The 15,798-nt window shown below is 33.7% G+C and overlaps 1 protein-coding gene across 9 annotated transcripts in view; it reads left to right on the forward strand.

Moving 5' to 3' along the window:
• LOC118198476 (plexin-A2-like) overlaps positions 1-15,798 on the forward strand; it is a 1,098,378-nt gene that overhangs the window by 621,516 nt on the left and 461,064 nt on the right. For 7 of the 9 annotated variants that reach the window (XM_085827537.1, XM_085827540.1, XM_085827535.1 and 4 more), the window contains one exon: positions 1,143-1,216. The exons of 1 other annotated variant lie outside the window; for it this stretch is intronic. The gene's annotated coding sequence lies outside the window, so the exon portion shown is untranslated. Of the gene's footprint in view, positions 1-1,142; positions 1,217-9,085; positions 9,649-15,798 lie in introns of those variants that run through there. One more of the 9 variants, XM_085827542.1, reaches the window with a different exon arrangement.

Genomic DNA, 15,798 nt, shown 5'->3' on the forward strand with positions numbered 1-15,798 from the left:
AATGCCTTTTTGAAATTAATGCCGTTATGGAACAAATGCCGTTTTGAAACAAATGCCGTTTTGTAATTAACAGCCCTTCTTTGCTGACGCCCTCTGGGCCAAAAATTTGAAATTCAAAATTCGGAATTCTGGTGCGCATGTTCAGGTGGAGGATTACGTTATTCAAAATTTGATGTTTCTAGGTTCCGTTGTTTTTTTACAATGCGAGAAACATGCACACATTCATGCACATTCTTCATTATTTAATTTCTTCAAGCATAATACAGGGCAATAATATTTGATGGCAACAATTTGGAAATTACGCCGTTTCTAGTCATTCAACTCAAAATGGCGTTTCGAGACTAATATTGCATTCGGGATTAAACGTCCCTTTTCGGCTAAACATTTTAAATAATATATAAATATTGCATTGAATAACTGGCTGTGAGAAATTTATTAACTGGCAGAATAAAACTTTTATTTGGCGTGGTTGTGTGAACTGGACACCGAATATGGGTTCAGTTTCCAAATTACTCGTGCCAGCTGTAGTACTAGGTGAATTATTTTAATGCATTTTTTTAAAATTTGCTCCCATCTTATCGTCTGACACCTGAAAATTATATCAAGATAATTTATCATTTACGAGTGTACTTTTTCATTAAAAGAAAATTTAGCGCAAGGTCACAACACCACATGATTTCATTTCTTTTTAAAAGTTTTTGGGGTATTGAGCTCCTATATGTGAGGCCATATTTTTCTTCCTCTCATAAATCCATTGTACCGTGGATTTCAGTCTCATTTTATATGCATGATTGTGGGCTGATTTTCTATTAAAGCGTCACGCAGTTTTTGTTAATTCTAGTTGTATCAATGTCTTTTGTATAGGGAAAAGAGGTAAGGCCGACACAGTATTATAATTTCTTTAACTACAGAATATATTATGTAAGCTGTGTATTGAAACCATACCTGAGTCATATTTTTTGAAAAAGCTGATTAATGAAATTTAAACTTTGTGTATTGTTATCTTCATTCATGCTTTCAATGATGGAATACATTTCACATTTTATGGGGCAGAAGTTAACATTTGTATTCTGTGTCACCCTTTGTCGTGTACTGTTTAATTTGTATTCTCGAAAACTAATTTCTCTTAATCTCTTTTGCAGGTAAGTGACGCTGTACAGCCGACTCTTTGAATTTATCTGCATTTCTGCTGCGAATCATTCTGGCGAGTTGGATGGTACGTATCGCATTTTGCGAGGAAAAATTATTCAATTCACGTAACTTCCTCTTATTGCTATGCAGCCGTGACGACTGTCCTACGCCCAGTTGTATCACGCCCACCCACCCGATTACGGAGGGCATCGTGACGTCATTGAAATGTTCTGTTACATACACGCAGGTAGCATTTTTTTTTTTTTTTTACTAATTTGGACATCGTGATAGCGTTAAGTCTTTATGACTTTGTGGATAGCTCTTTACTCCCCCGAGCTGGGGTATTTATACGTGTATATTTGGTTATTCTGCTCTTTCTACCGTTTCTATATTTTGCAGGGAGCAAACGTGAGATAAAAGGTCCTTAATGATTCTTGTTATAGAATGTTGGTAATCTTTCCTATGACCTTGCATTCATTTTCAAATTGGTCTCTGGAAGCTGGATTGTCTTACGTTTATTTAAGAGAGATGTATAGATGTAGCAGATGTTGTACCTTTGACTAATTTAATGGCTTTGGTAATTCGGACTGCATTTGTAGATTGCGTCTTGAAAATACTTTATCATACTGCGTACTTTTAGTAATTTAGTCTGCGTCAGTATTTTATCCCTCCTTTCCGCATGCCTTCGTTGTGCAATGGGAAGCGTATTCGACGCATATTCATGGAAAGGTCCTAAGTCCAAGTACTCAGGTGGCCGAACTAAAAGGTGGTGGACAATAATTCCTCCTGCCAGGATTTTGGGTCCTCTAATCCCCAGTCGCCCTTTACAAGAGGGGGGGGGTTATATAAGTTATTTTCTACCTCCTTCCAGCATGCCTTCGTGCTGCAACGGTACCACACTTGGCGTGTATTCAAGAGGTCCAGGATTCAAGTCCTGACAAGGGCATTGCACATTTTTCGGGTTCCAGCATAAAAAAACTTAATGTATCTGCAGTGGCTTTTTGTGCACAAACTAAAAGGTGGTGGACGATAATTCTTCACCACCAGGATTTGTCAACTGAGTGCCCAAAACCCCGGTCATCCTTTAAAAGGAGGAGTATGAAAGGCATTTTCTCCCCCCCCTCCAGCATGCTTTCGTGATGTAACGGTAGCATACTCGGCACGTATTCGAGAGGTCCAGGTTTCGAGTCCCGTTGAGGACACTGACCTTTTTTGCACCTACTTCTCCCCCCAAAAAAAACACCCCTAATAACTCTATAAGTTAATATATTGGAAAAAGCTTACGTTTTTTAACTATGTTTTATGTATATGTTACGGTGAAACACCGAAGTCTGGAGAATGTCGACTTTCACCGGTGAATGTCAACATTCACATAGTCGCTTGGTGTACAATATTTTCCAAATACTCTTATTTATGACTTACACCGGTGAATATCGACATTCACCATGTACTAATAGTGAATGTTGAACATATAAGAATATTATATTTCCTTCTCCGTAATTCATTCGCGAAAAAACGCACTAGAGACTCAGAATAAGAACTTAAGAACATAAGAACCTAAAACACACAGTACATTCAAAATGAGAAAGGAAAATAATAGAAGTTATAAACTTACCAAATTATGTGATTCAAATCTTATTTATTGCAACAACTTAAACTATTATGACACTTTGAATTGCACAAGAGGCCCTTGCTTTTACAACTGCATTTATTTGTGGAAAACTTCCTTTTGGAATGGCAGCGTGTACATATACCATATACTCCTCTGTTTTCAACCTACACCAGAGCATATTTGTGATTGTCGACATACACCGGTGAGGGTCCGAATGTACAAGAATGTAAAGAAATATTCGATCTTTCACCGACGTATTTGGTGAATGTTGACATTCTCTGGTGAAAGTCGACATTCTCCAATTTCGATCTTTCATGGTAACATATATATATAATTCGAACATCATTTACAGTGAGTCGCTTGAAAAAACAAACTTAGTTCTTTTTTTGGCTACATTAAATGATATCGTATCTTCAGCATTTCAAGAGAAATCATGAACACACCGGCTTCAGAAATAGAATGCGAATACCCTAAATATGTATGTGACTAGCGTCATATTAAAAAAAAAAAAAAAAATTTCTGGGGAATTAGAAGAATTGCATTGTGTTTAAAACCAAGGACCCTATGTTGAAAATTCATACACGTGTAATTTGTGTGTTGCTATTGTATTAATAAATTTCAGAGGTAAATTATCATTGCATTTTAACTCATCTTCCTGCATAATACATCATCATTGCTTTGACTAGAGGGAAGGCGTATTTAAATCTATCAAGATCGGCACTTGCTCGGATCGCTGTATTTAGCAGACGGGTGAACAAAAACTCTCCGTAATGAACAAGTGCTCTTATTAATCGCTTCAGATGCACTCGTCGTTGACATCCGCTTTAAGCGTGCACACATTAAGCTGAGGCGCAAAATGAATTGTCATCATTATTGCTTGACATAATTCATTTGCAGCCCTTGCTCCGGCAGTGAGTTATGACAACAAATGAATTCAACGAACGGCACGTGCGAAGGCTTACGAATTGGAATTGTTTGTTTAACTTATTTGGCAGCTGTATGGAGGAATGTAGTAAATGCACTGTCGAATGTACCACTTATAAGAGCTGTGATAACAGAGAATGAATGAACATTATTAGACAACTTTTGAATGAAATATTTTATGCGCGTAAATTGAACATTGTTAACGAAAGCAATAAATTGCTTTCAACGTCTAGAAAAGTGCAGTAAGTTCGTAATAAGGGATATTGCATTACTGGTATCGCTTACCAATACTTTGACACCAACGCACGGACGACAAAAGTGATTAAATATTAGCTTTCAGAATAATTACAACTCAGTTTTAATATTCTACTGACGACGGAATGAAATGCATTCTTGCAGTGTGTTCTTGTGATGAGTTAGATCACCAGCGGCCGAGCGGCTAAGTTGCTGAACACTGGTAGTTCGGTCTGAGGGTGAAATCCCGTGAATAGGCTGGCTGCATGGGCGTTAAAAAGTCCTCCATGACGGCATCCCTCCCCTTAGGCAGGTAACCTTGGAAGCTTTGCCGTAATCACGTAAACCAAACCTTGTGATGTATTGGTAGACAGGTTTTTCAGGTTCGGTTCCCGACGTTTCTGCAAAATTCCTGTTCTATCTCTCTCTGCATACCCCCCCCCCCGAAAAAAAAAAGAATGAGACACAGTTTTATATCTATATCTCCAGTTCTACTGGGCCGCTTGACGAAATTGAAATTTCATTTTCCATGTTTCGAAAGCGCGACTTAGGATATATATTAGATTTATATATAGTATTATTTTAATATAGATATTTTGTCACAAAATCGGACTTTTTCTGAAATAACATGCCAATTTTTTCTATATTTCGATTCTAGGACTCAGATTATGTCTCGATACTAAATTTTGTAATTTTTGGTGAGAAATTTATGGGGAAATTTAAAAAAAATTATCTTGGCGAATTTTTTTCAGTTTGCGCCAAGAATGGCGCAAACTAGGGGAAAAAAATATCTCCAGTGCACTTAGCGGAATTCTTAATTTATAGTAACCTACTTACTTTCCTTTTTTTCATTGATGCACGAGAGGGAAAAAGGTCCATCATTCATTCTTCCAAATAATTTTAACAAAGTTCGTAAACCACATTTTCGTTATTATCGCTTGTATTAAATACGCCAAATTTCATAACGAGCCAATGTGGTTTTTCCCATTTGTAACGTGTCTATGAACCAGTTTCCTTTACAAACTCCTCCGCGAAGACATCTCTCCCTTTAAGCAGATAGCCCTCGTGTGCTTTGCCGTAATTTAATAATTCAATCCAATCCAAATCCATAACGAGCCAAAATGTAAATTCACATATATCTTAGGAAATTTTGAATTAAAAAACTTTTTTTTTTTTTTTTTTTTTGAAAATATGCTTAGAAATATAAATAAAGTAAAATTAAAAAATGTTGAAAGGATAAAAAGTATCTGAAAGCTTTCAGATTTTACATTACGCCCAAAGAGGCATTTTTTAACGCTTTCTATGTTACCTTTATTTATTAAATATCATGTTCTTCGCACATAACCACATAAAATTCAATTTAACAGCAATACCACAAAGTATTTAAAAAGCGCTTATCTTTAAAATTTCCGATAGACAGTCTCGAGCACTGGAGATAAAAATGTTTTATTCTGTACAATGTTATCAGGCTTTGAAATCGTTGAGTTTGTTAATAAAAAATTCGTTAGAGTTTTACAAAATATGAAATCGATAATAAAACAAATTCCAAATTTAAAATTTGTGCTTCCACATGCCCTGTTCGCAGTAGGATTACGTCATTCAAAATTGGATGGCTTAGGTACCGTTGTTTTAGCACAATGCGAGAAACATGCATACATTTATGCAGATTCGTCATTATTTAATTTCTTTATATGTAACACTGGGCGATAATATTTGGTGGCAAAAATTTTAAAAATGATTCGCCATTTATAGTGAAACGCCGCAAAATGCCATTTTGAGACTAGTCCTTGTGGTAACTACAATTTCGCATATAATTTCTCTAAAATTATTTTCTTAGATACAAAATTCGTAACAATATTATAATATAAAATATGACATTTGCTTTTCCGTAATTTAAATTAATGTTATTTCAAAACAAAAAATATTGGAAGATGTATTGGATTTTTTACGTGTTTTCGCTTTGCGTTTTTTCTGTGTTAGCCTGAATAAGAGCAAATTTTCCGTAATAATTCTTCTAAGAAGGCCTCCTTTCTTTGAGAGAGAGAGCTGTTGTATGCTCTATGTTAATCTAAATCAGCCATCCTAAAATTATGTTTCTTGTTGAAGTGCTACAATGTGTAAAAATTTGAAATAATTGCATATAGTGGCGAAGCTTCGTGGTTACGTTCTTTACGCTGCGAGCTAAAGCCATGTCCATTCTTTTCTGATACGTGCCCTTGGAATTATATAATCCTCTGTTACGTGAATGTGATAAGTTGTTCATAATTATCCAGCTCCTAGAAGTTTACGGTTCATAAAATGCTAGTATCCAGATTTCATCGAATGTTACTTTCTGTCTTTCAATGCTTTCGGCTTTCTGCATCCCACCCCAAAATAGGGATCGTCTCCCCCACGATTGTTGTTTTTATCTTTATTCCATTCTGATGAAGAAATGGAAAGCGAATGATTTTTTTGTTTACTTAAAAAATAATCCCGTTCCGCAACTGAGGGATTATCAAAAGCAATCGTCTGCAGGTTAGGAAGTTCCCCCCTTCCCATGCAGGTGTTCTGCTTATTAAATTTTGTGACATTCTTTCTTCAATTATTTTACTTCAGAGTGGGTTCAGAACAAAATATCATACTGTTGCCAAGTGTGGAGGATAATTTCTTGTTTTATTTTAAGGACTAACGGTACCGTTGTAATCCTTAACGATGCAAAAAATAGGATTCATAGTCATACATTTTTCAGTCTGAGGTGATAATAAATTTCGTTAGAAAAATAAACTAATTCTTTCTCATTATATCAACAACAATCGCACGCAGGTTTTTAACGATTTTCGTCTTTCTAATCAAGTGGTCGTAAAAGCTCAAATTCCATCCAATATTTAACCTATATTTAATTTTAATCGATTAAATGTTGCAAAAGAATTGATCATAATCGATCAGAAATCAATAAATGAAACAAACACACAAACAGGCATTCTTCTTTATTTATATAAATTTTGTCCAAATTTACAAATTTTTTATTAACAAACTCTACAATTTGAAAGCGAGCAGTAGCAAACATTTCGAAATAAAGTATTTTTTATCCCCAACGCGAGAGACTGTTGCCACTCGGAAAAACGAGTGTGAAAATTAGTGTTTTCAGAGTTTTTAATTAATATCTCGGCTGATTGAAGTCGTACGAAGATGGAAATAGTCGAAATGGTTTCCCACGAATTTTTGGAATCGGGAATAATATATTTAATATTTGGCAGTGCTATTTTTATTTCATCGTTAATCTTAGAAATTTTTTATTAACAATCTCTAGAATTTGAAAGCGAGCAGTGGCAACAAGTTTCGAAATATAGCAGATTTTCATCTCCAGCCGGCGAGACTGTTGCCACTCGAAAAAAATGTGGGCGAAAATGAACGTTTTTCCGAGTTTTTAATTAATATCTCTGATTTGAACTATTTTGTTTTGGAAAAAAGTGGACATCGACCTGTTCCAGGACCCATAAAATAATTATAGAAAGTCTGGTGATGATAGCTGTAATAGTGACTGAGTTATTAGAGTTCAACCAAACACACAAGACTTTCTTCTTTATATATATATAAATAGATTTACACTGGATTCATATCAGTGAAGAATAGAAAACTCGTCTTAATTCTCTGCTTATGAAAATTGGTGCTCATTGCAAGTGAAGTTTCAGAAGCATTTCAACAAAGGCTACAAATGTTGATTAAATTTTTTTGAAGAACGAAACCAACGGCCGAGCGGTAAAATTGCTGAAATTTCGGTCCAAGTTCAAATCTCAGCAAATGGTTTACCTGTATGGTAGTTTTTATGGGTTTTGACATGCATTAAGAAAATACGAAACTGTTACCCTTTAAAGTTGCTCCATGAAATCTTCTCACACCTGAGCTAGATAACCTTCACGTGTTTTGCCATATTTGTATAACCTAACCTAATTAACAAAGGAAGAAAATGGAAACTCAAGTAATTTTATGTAATTTCAGCTATAGCGTTTGAAAAAAAGGTAAGTACTGAACATAATCTCTGAGCTAAATTAAAGTAATTTTTGCAGTGATGGATAATAGCTCTGCATTTTTTTAATAATTAAACTAAATTAAATTATGATTCTAAAAATGTAATTCTATACATCAACGTTTCTAATCTATATTCAGTGGTACAAATAGGCATAAGAAGCTACATATCATATTCTATTTGTTGTATAATGTAATTTTGCCGTTTACAGCATTTATATTCTAAATATTGATATGATTTGCCGAAATAATAGAGTGTATAAATACGTATCAAACGTAATTAATGTAAACGTAAATGAAACCTAGTGTTTCAGAATTATTGCTAATTATTTCTGTAATTTAACAACTGTTCTGAAACCCTTTTTTTAGAGTTTAGAAGAATTACTCTTTAAATTATGAAAGCCATTTTGTAAAGGGAACAAATAATCACAGAAAACGATATCGGATGAATTTTAGAAAATGAAAGAAGCAGTAGACCGAAAGAAAATGCTAAAGGAGGTTTTGAAAGGAAATGGGGAAAAACACCCTGTTGAAAGGGAATGAGTTGGTTTTCGTAAAGGAGGACGTCGCGAATAGAATGCCTCAGAATGGAAGAAATATTCCTAAACTAGGTAAAATTGGGACCTTTTATATGGTTTATGAAATTGAATGATAAATACGGCTCACTAAAGTCAAATGAGTATAGCCTCTCTGGTGAGCGAAATAGACCAAGCAAGCACAAAAATCCTTAATGTTTTGCTGTGAAATTTCACTTAAATACTGAAATATGGTTTACATACACCTAACTATTATAAAACGAAGTCCGTTTAAAGGACATTTTCAGATAAAATTCATATTTATAAAATATATATTTGTGTATTTGGGAAGGAAGGGCATTGAGAGTAATGAATTTCACATTTCAAATGCAGTAAAATTCTTCAGCGAGTGCGTTAGGCTTTAAATCACCCAAATACCTCGGATTCACAGTTACAGTTAGTATTATCCTCTTGCAGCCTTACTGCACTTCCAGCACAGAAGCAACTTTTGGCATCGTCCCAAAGAAAAAAGCGAAATCCAATCACTCCGATGTTTCATGCCTGTATTTTCGGATAGATGGCGCCACCGAACGCCTTCGTCATCGGCCACATCTTACGGTCTCGTTCGTTGAGCCGGCGGGGGGTCGTCAAAAGCATACTACGTCAGAAGCCCGCCTGTTGCGCTGCTTGCTGCAGTGCCCGTCCCGTCGTCTGCGATTCCAACATATCCTCTGTAAACCGTAGTGAGTGTTCGTAAGGTGTTTTTCTCCTCGTAGTTTTGTAGACCAACGCCTATTTGAAAAACGATCGCCTGCTCTCGCTCGCTGGCGATCGAGGGCCAAAAAAATATGGCCGGTGGAAGGACATCTCCGACTGTCAAGACTCCTTCGGCGGCGTTTGCGTTGCCATAGCGACCAACCGGTGACACCGAAGAAGATGGCTGCAGCAGCGACGTGTGTGTGAGTGTGTGTGTGTGTATTTTAGTGACCTTACCAGCCTGTTGGATTGCTGCCGCTATCTTTCTTGGCTCTGCAGAGTTGCTGTTGTCTTCCCGATACGGATTGGCGGTTCATTCATCAGTTCGTCGGATTTTGATTCACTCGGGAACTGGTTCCTCGGGTCGCGCCGCGAATTGCTTACAGCTTTTTTCTTCACGGAACTTATCTGTTCTAAATGTTGGATTTTTCCGGAACGGAGTATCTTGGTGCGGATTTGCTGGTTTCTGAGGTAATGTATATTTACTTTTTTATGGTGAATATTCGTCGAATACAATATTGATAAGCTAAGTGAACTACTTGTTACTCAGTGCAAACACTTCAGCTATATATTTTTTAAATTCTAAAAATCAAGTAAAATAAGTGATTAGATTAAAGTGATAGTTTCAGATTAGATTAAAATGGTAATCAAGTAAAATAAGTGATTATATTGAAAGAAAATAAATGTGTTAGAATTATACTAACATTCGAAATAATTTATTTTGCCCGCCCTTTAAAAATGTGTGTTATTACGCTGTAATAATCATCGCATTTTAAAATGATACTTTAAGCAGATTGTTTAAGAAAGAAACGGTATCTTTAAGCTAAATAAACATCCGTATCGTGTTCTGTGATTGATACTTCATAGCATATATATATGGATATATAATTTTTAGTGATTATACATATGTCGTAAAACGAGTTTTGAAGCATTAGATGGCAGCAAAGTGTACGTTGTTCACCGAATGTTCGCGCATTTCATCATGACTGTGTACTGTGTCAATTGCCGAATGCTGCAGCTATTGACACAGCCGTACTGTGTAATAACTACATTCGCGTTCAGTATACTGTTCATTCTGCAAATGAACTTTCTGAAGCAAAAGTATTAAGTAAAGGATCTACTTTGAGTCTATGTCACTAACTTTTTAATTTATGGAAGGGTAATATATTCTGTTTATTACCTTTTCGGAGGGAGGAAGAGAGGTAAATGTTTGAGTTGTAAATATAGGTCACGTGAGCTACCGTCACAAAATATCTCTCTTCACCGACCGTGAAGTGTGGAGGAACGTACTTCCTCTCAGTTAATGAATAAAAATATTATAATAAATCTCCATTCCTTGTAATGCATAAATCGCTGTGTTAACCAACTCAAAAAGCATAGTTTTTTAGGCCAAAGGGGCAATTTCTCTTGAAGGACTATTAATTTCGTTTTGGCATTTTGCGTTGAAAAGGCTGTATCACTTTTCAAATCGTTGCCGCCATACATTATCGCGCTGTGTTATATTTAAAGAAATTAAATAATGAAGAATCTGCATAAATGTGTGTATGTTTCTCGCATTGTGATACTTAGAGCCATCAAAATTTGAATAACGTAATCTTCCATAGAATATGGGCATGTGGAAGCCTGAATTTGAAATTTGTTTATTATCGATTTCAGATTTTGTAACACTTCAACGAATTTTTGATTAAAAAAAACTAGATGATTTCAAAGCGAGCAACACTGTACGGGGGGACGCATTTTTATCCCCATCGCGCGAGACTGTATTGGAAATTCTAAAGATATGCTCATTTTAAAAATAATTTGCGATATTGCTGTAAAACTGAATTTTATAGTTTGAGTACGTAGAATATAATATTTAATAAATAAAGGTAACAAACAAAACGTTAAAAAAACGCCCCTTTGGACGTAATTTAAAATCTGAAACCTTTCAGATTTATTATTATTATTTTTCTTTTGTAATTTTTCTCCCCACAGCCCAAAAGACCGGTAGCTCAGAAGGGCTATTAGATTCGAAACGGTATTTTTGTCGAATCACTGTAAACGGCTGTGTCACTTTTCTAATTGTTGCCACCAAAACACCCTGTATTATATTTAGAAAATTAAGTAATGAAGAATCTGCATGAATGTATGTATCTTTATCCCACTGTGGGGGGGGAACGGTATCTAGAGCCATCCAATTTTGAATAACGTAGTCCTCCATCTGAATATATGCACCTGCAAGCTCCAGTTTTTAAATATTTAATACGCTGTTTAATCTTATCTTGTTACAGGAGTGAAGATTGTCAAAATTTTAAAATTTTAGCCTTGTATTAATAATTGAATTTGAATTATAGTTGGTTATATCGCTTTCTCAATTCATATTTCATGCTTTGTTTTTTATCCTGGAAAAATCTTAAAATTTGAGTGTAATCAGGCGTTTTATATGATTTTTCTAAAATTTAATTTAGTAATTTTTTCGGAAAATTTTGATTTGGAAATTTGCAATATGCCAAGGTTGACCTTGCTTGATCGTCCCTTAAAACTTCGTAGACGTTGCTTTTTTTTCTCCATTATATGGGCAAAGATGCATTTTTGTTACTCAGAATGAAGGAAAGAATGCCGCTGCCCCCTTTTCCCCCCTCCTGTCCTTTTTTGTGCGTGAGGAGAGGTAGGTTATGTGTTTTTGTGTAATTAGCGATGATGGTATGTGGTTTAAATAAGCTTTAAATAAAAAATATATATATAATGATATAAATAATTACAAAACAATTTTTTCATTAACATAATATAATTGCGCTTAGTAGTGTCGCTCACTAAGCTGCAGAAAAATTATCAGTAAAGACATAAAGTAAAAAATTTAGAACCAATTTTACACAGTTTACATTTATAAGATTTTTTTGAAAGTTATTAATTATGAATTTCAATTTTTGGTCTTTGGTAAAATTGTTTCTAAATTTCTTACTTTATGTCTTTAATAATATAAATAAATATATAATAAATAAATAATAATATATAATAAAATAAATGTATAATAAAAGAATAAATGTATAATGCGCTTTTATGTGCTTTAAATCAAAAAATAAATAATTGTAAAATGGAAATTTGGAAGTTTATTGCTTCGAAATATATTAAAAAATAACATAGCTGTCGAAACTGACTGAATGAAAATTACTATTTAAAATTTTGAGGAAAATAGACCTGATTATCCGTTGTCCGACAAAAAAGAATATATTTTATGAAATTTCTGTGCCCATTTGGTTCAGTTAAAGTCGTTCTGATATAGTTGATTTGTAAAATTTTATGTATAATAATAACCCCGAATTTGCGAATAATTCGTTTCACGACATGCCGCGGGTAAAAACTGGAATTATTTTACGACCTGAATATATTTCAAAGAGGTAACGTTATGATAACAGTCGAATGCAGTTTATTCTTAAAGCAAATGAATAAAATTTTTATGTGAAATATGAGCAGTGTTTTGATTCGAACATTGTAAAAAGGAATAATTTTTAGTGTAAAGTTCGTGTGGTGGGATACGTTTCAGTGCCAGAAATTTGATATTCTTGTTGTATGTAAATGCCACAATTTAAATTCCTTGAAAATATAAATGGCTGAAATTTTGTTCTTTCTCCGTTAACTTTCGATAACATTCTGTAAAAGGAAAAGCTTTTGTTTTCGTTCCAGGAATAGTTTTTAACTCGGCCAATGATAACAATGTATCTAGGTTACGCAAGAATAATGTTTACAAAGGATGGGGCCAATGAACCTTTCCGAAAAGTCAGATGTGTTTAGAAATCGATTAATGTGAAAGGAAGGATACAGTTGTCTCAGCGATAATATACATTGGTTTTTCTGGTAGTCGGTTAAATTGTGGGTTAAAAATGCAAAACTGAATTATTGTTTTGAAATTCGCAAACTCCTGGCTTCCTTTGTCAATAGTAGTGTACATTTGCGTTGCATATCTGTCACTCCAGCCACGAAGATTCATAATTTTCTCTCGATACTCGTTCTTAAATTCTGGCTAAAAAAAAAAAATTCCTTGGCTAATCTTTGGAATATGGTAACAGGTAGTTTGGCGACATTTTGGTAAGGCGATAAAGGTTACTAGCTAGGACTTTAGCAGTGTACATAGATAAAGTCAAGAGTGTGCGCAAGGCCATTTTTGTGCAATTTTGGGATAGTTTTTTAAGTGAAAATAGATCGACGTGTGCATGGATGATATCGTGTATGTGCAATTCTTAGAAACGCGGCAAGCAGGGGGCGATTCTGCACTTTCTCCCAATTTCGCACCTAATCTTCGTCATGATTAAGCACTTTTGTTCCATAAAAGTTCTAGCATAAGCGTAATTCGGCTAGCAGATTTGTTGGGAAAAAATGTTGAGGGGGGGGGAAGCCTTTACTTCGTGAAAACAAAATGGCGTCCAAACAAACAAAAAAAAAAAACTAGCAGGTTGCTGTAGCAGGGTTGGTCGCCAAAAAATCGCCAAGTTACCATAATCCGAAGATTAACCAATTCCTTTTCTTTCTTTTTAATTCAGCATTAGAATGAAAATAAATATTAAAATAGATAAATAAATAAATAAGCAATAATAAAAATCTGCAAGGTTTCAGATTTTAAATTACATCCAAAGAGGCCTTTTTTTAAAAAATTATTTTATTTTTATTATTATTTTTTTTAACGTTTTATGCGTTACCTTAATTTATTAAATATCATGTTCTACGTACTCGAACCATAAAATTCAGTTCAACAGCAATATCGCAAAATAATTTTAAAATGAGCGTATCTTTAGAATTTCCGATGCACAGTCTCGCGCGCTAGAGATAATTTTTTTTTTTTTTTTTTTTTTTTCCCCCCGTACCGTGTGGCCATTGCTCGCTTTGAAGTCGTTGAGTTTGTTAATCAAAAATTCGTTAAAGTTTTACAAAATATGAAATCGATAATAAAAACAAATTCGAAATTCGGGCTTCCAGATGTCCGAGTGGAGGACTATGTTATTCACACTTTGATGTCTCTAGATACCGTTGTTTTTTCACAGTGCGAGAAATGTACATACCTTCGTGCAGGTTCTTCATTATTTAATTTCTTTAAATGTAGTGCTGTGCTGTATGTGTGGTGGCAACAATTTGAAAAGTGAAACGCTGTTTATAGTGAACCAACGCAAAATGCCAAAACGAAATTAATAGCCCTTCTCGGAAAATTGCTCCTTTGGGCTGAAAGAAAAAAAATTTTTTTTTCTAGATTTTATAATTTGAGGTTAATGGGTTTTTTTTTGGGGGGGGGGGCGGTTCTTCATGTTGATTTCTCTAATTTTTTTCAAAGACATCCGTATTCTTGAATCATGCATAACTATTTAAGGGGACTCGGTACCCCAAAAGTCAATGAAATTACCGATTTTAAAATTTTTTGCTGAAAAAGTACCTTAATACACTTACTATACTGAAGAGGAATTTTGAAATGATCTGACTCGAATAAATGCTGTAAAAAGGTTTTTAAAATTTTGACACCCCTTTAAATGCCACACCCCCTCAGTGTTTATTTATTTATTTATTTATTTATTTTTTTTTTTTTGACTTCTTAATTTTTTCAGTAACTTACTAAAAATCAGTGTAAATGAAGAGGAGTGTAAATATGACTCCAACTATCAAAAAACTCTATTTATGCGTATATACTGATTTATTTAAATACAAATTAAAGTTGGGAAAAAAAAATTTCACCTTTAAACTGGCAAGTTTATATATTTATACTGAGCTCAGCAAATAATTTTATATGTATTATCAGTCAACAAAAATGCTATGTTTATTCAAAAGTTGAAATTATCTGTGATTAGATACGAATAGAAAGAGGTGGTGTAATGAAAGTGATCAAATTTCTGACCATAGCATTATTAAAATAGTGCTGGAACAAACATTAAACTTTTTAATTAATTAAAATGCACATAAATTAATTTAAAATGGAATTTATATACGAGAACAAATGGCTAAAATAAGAGAAGAAATCACATAAGCTGCTAAGTGGTTTTAAATAAAATGTTTTATGTCCGTTAAAATTTCAAATTTTGCTTTTTAAAAAATGAATAAAACGACAAATTAATATTATTAATAATGATTATGAGCGTTTTAGAAAATATATTATAATTAATTGATGCATTAAAATTGTTTTGAGATTATTTTAAAAAACAAAAACAGGTAAAGGAAAATTCTACTTGCATTTTATGATGTTTTTGCAGTATTTCTAGCCAGATAAGGTTTTAAACAAAAGCTTGTAATTTATATTCATATTAATCAATTGAGCAGTGCTAAGTTTTATTATAAATATATATATGTATTGAAATTCAGTAATAAAATTTTTAAGAAATTGGAAATGATTTAATGACCGTCCAAACAGTTTACATTCTTTAAACTGCGATTTCTCAGTTTGCAATTTTTTAATATGTCCTTTTACTTGAAGTCCTAAAATTTGTTCAGATATGGACCAAATTATTTAATAAATTTACTGCTTATTTAAAATTATATACTAAATAGAATCAAGGATGGGATTTGAAAAATAGTGAAAAGAAAAATTATTGGAAGTAAAAATGTCACTGAAACCATATTTTTTTAAAATTTTTATATAAAAAATGTGCTTTTTATTTTTTTTCTCAG

The sequence above is a fragment of the Stegodyphus dumicola genome, chromosome 12 (assembly GCF_044657685.1).
Source record: "Stegodyphus dumicola isolate Sdum_Otavi_A_Nest chromosome 12, ASM4465768v1".
Classification (NCBI taxonomy): Eukaryota; Metazoa; Arthropoda; class Arachnida; order Araneae; family Eresidae; genus Stegodyphus; species Stegodyphus dumicola.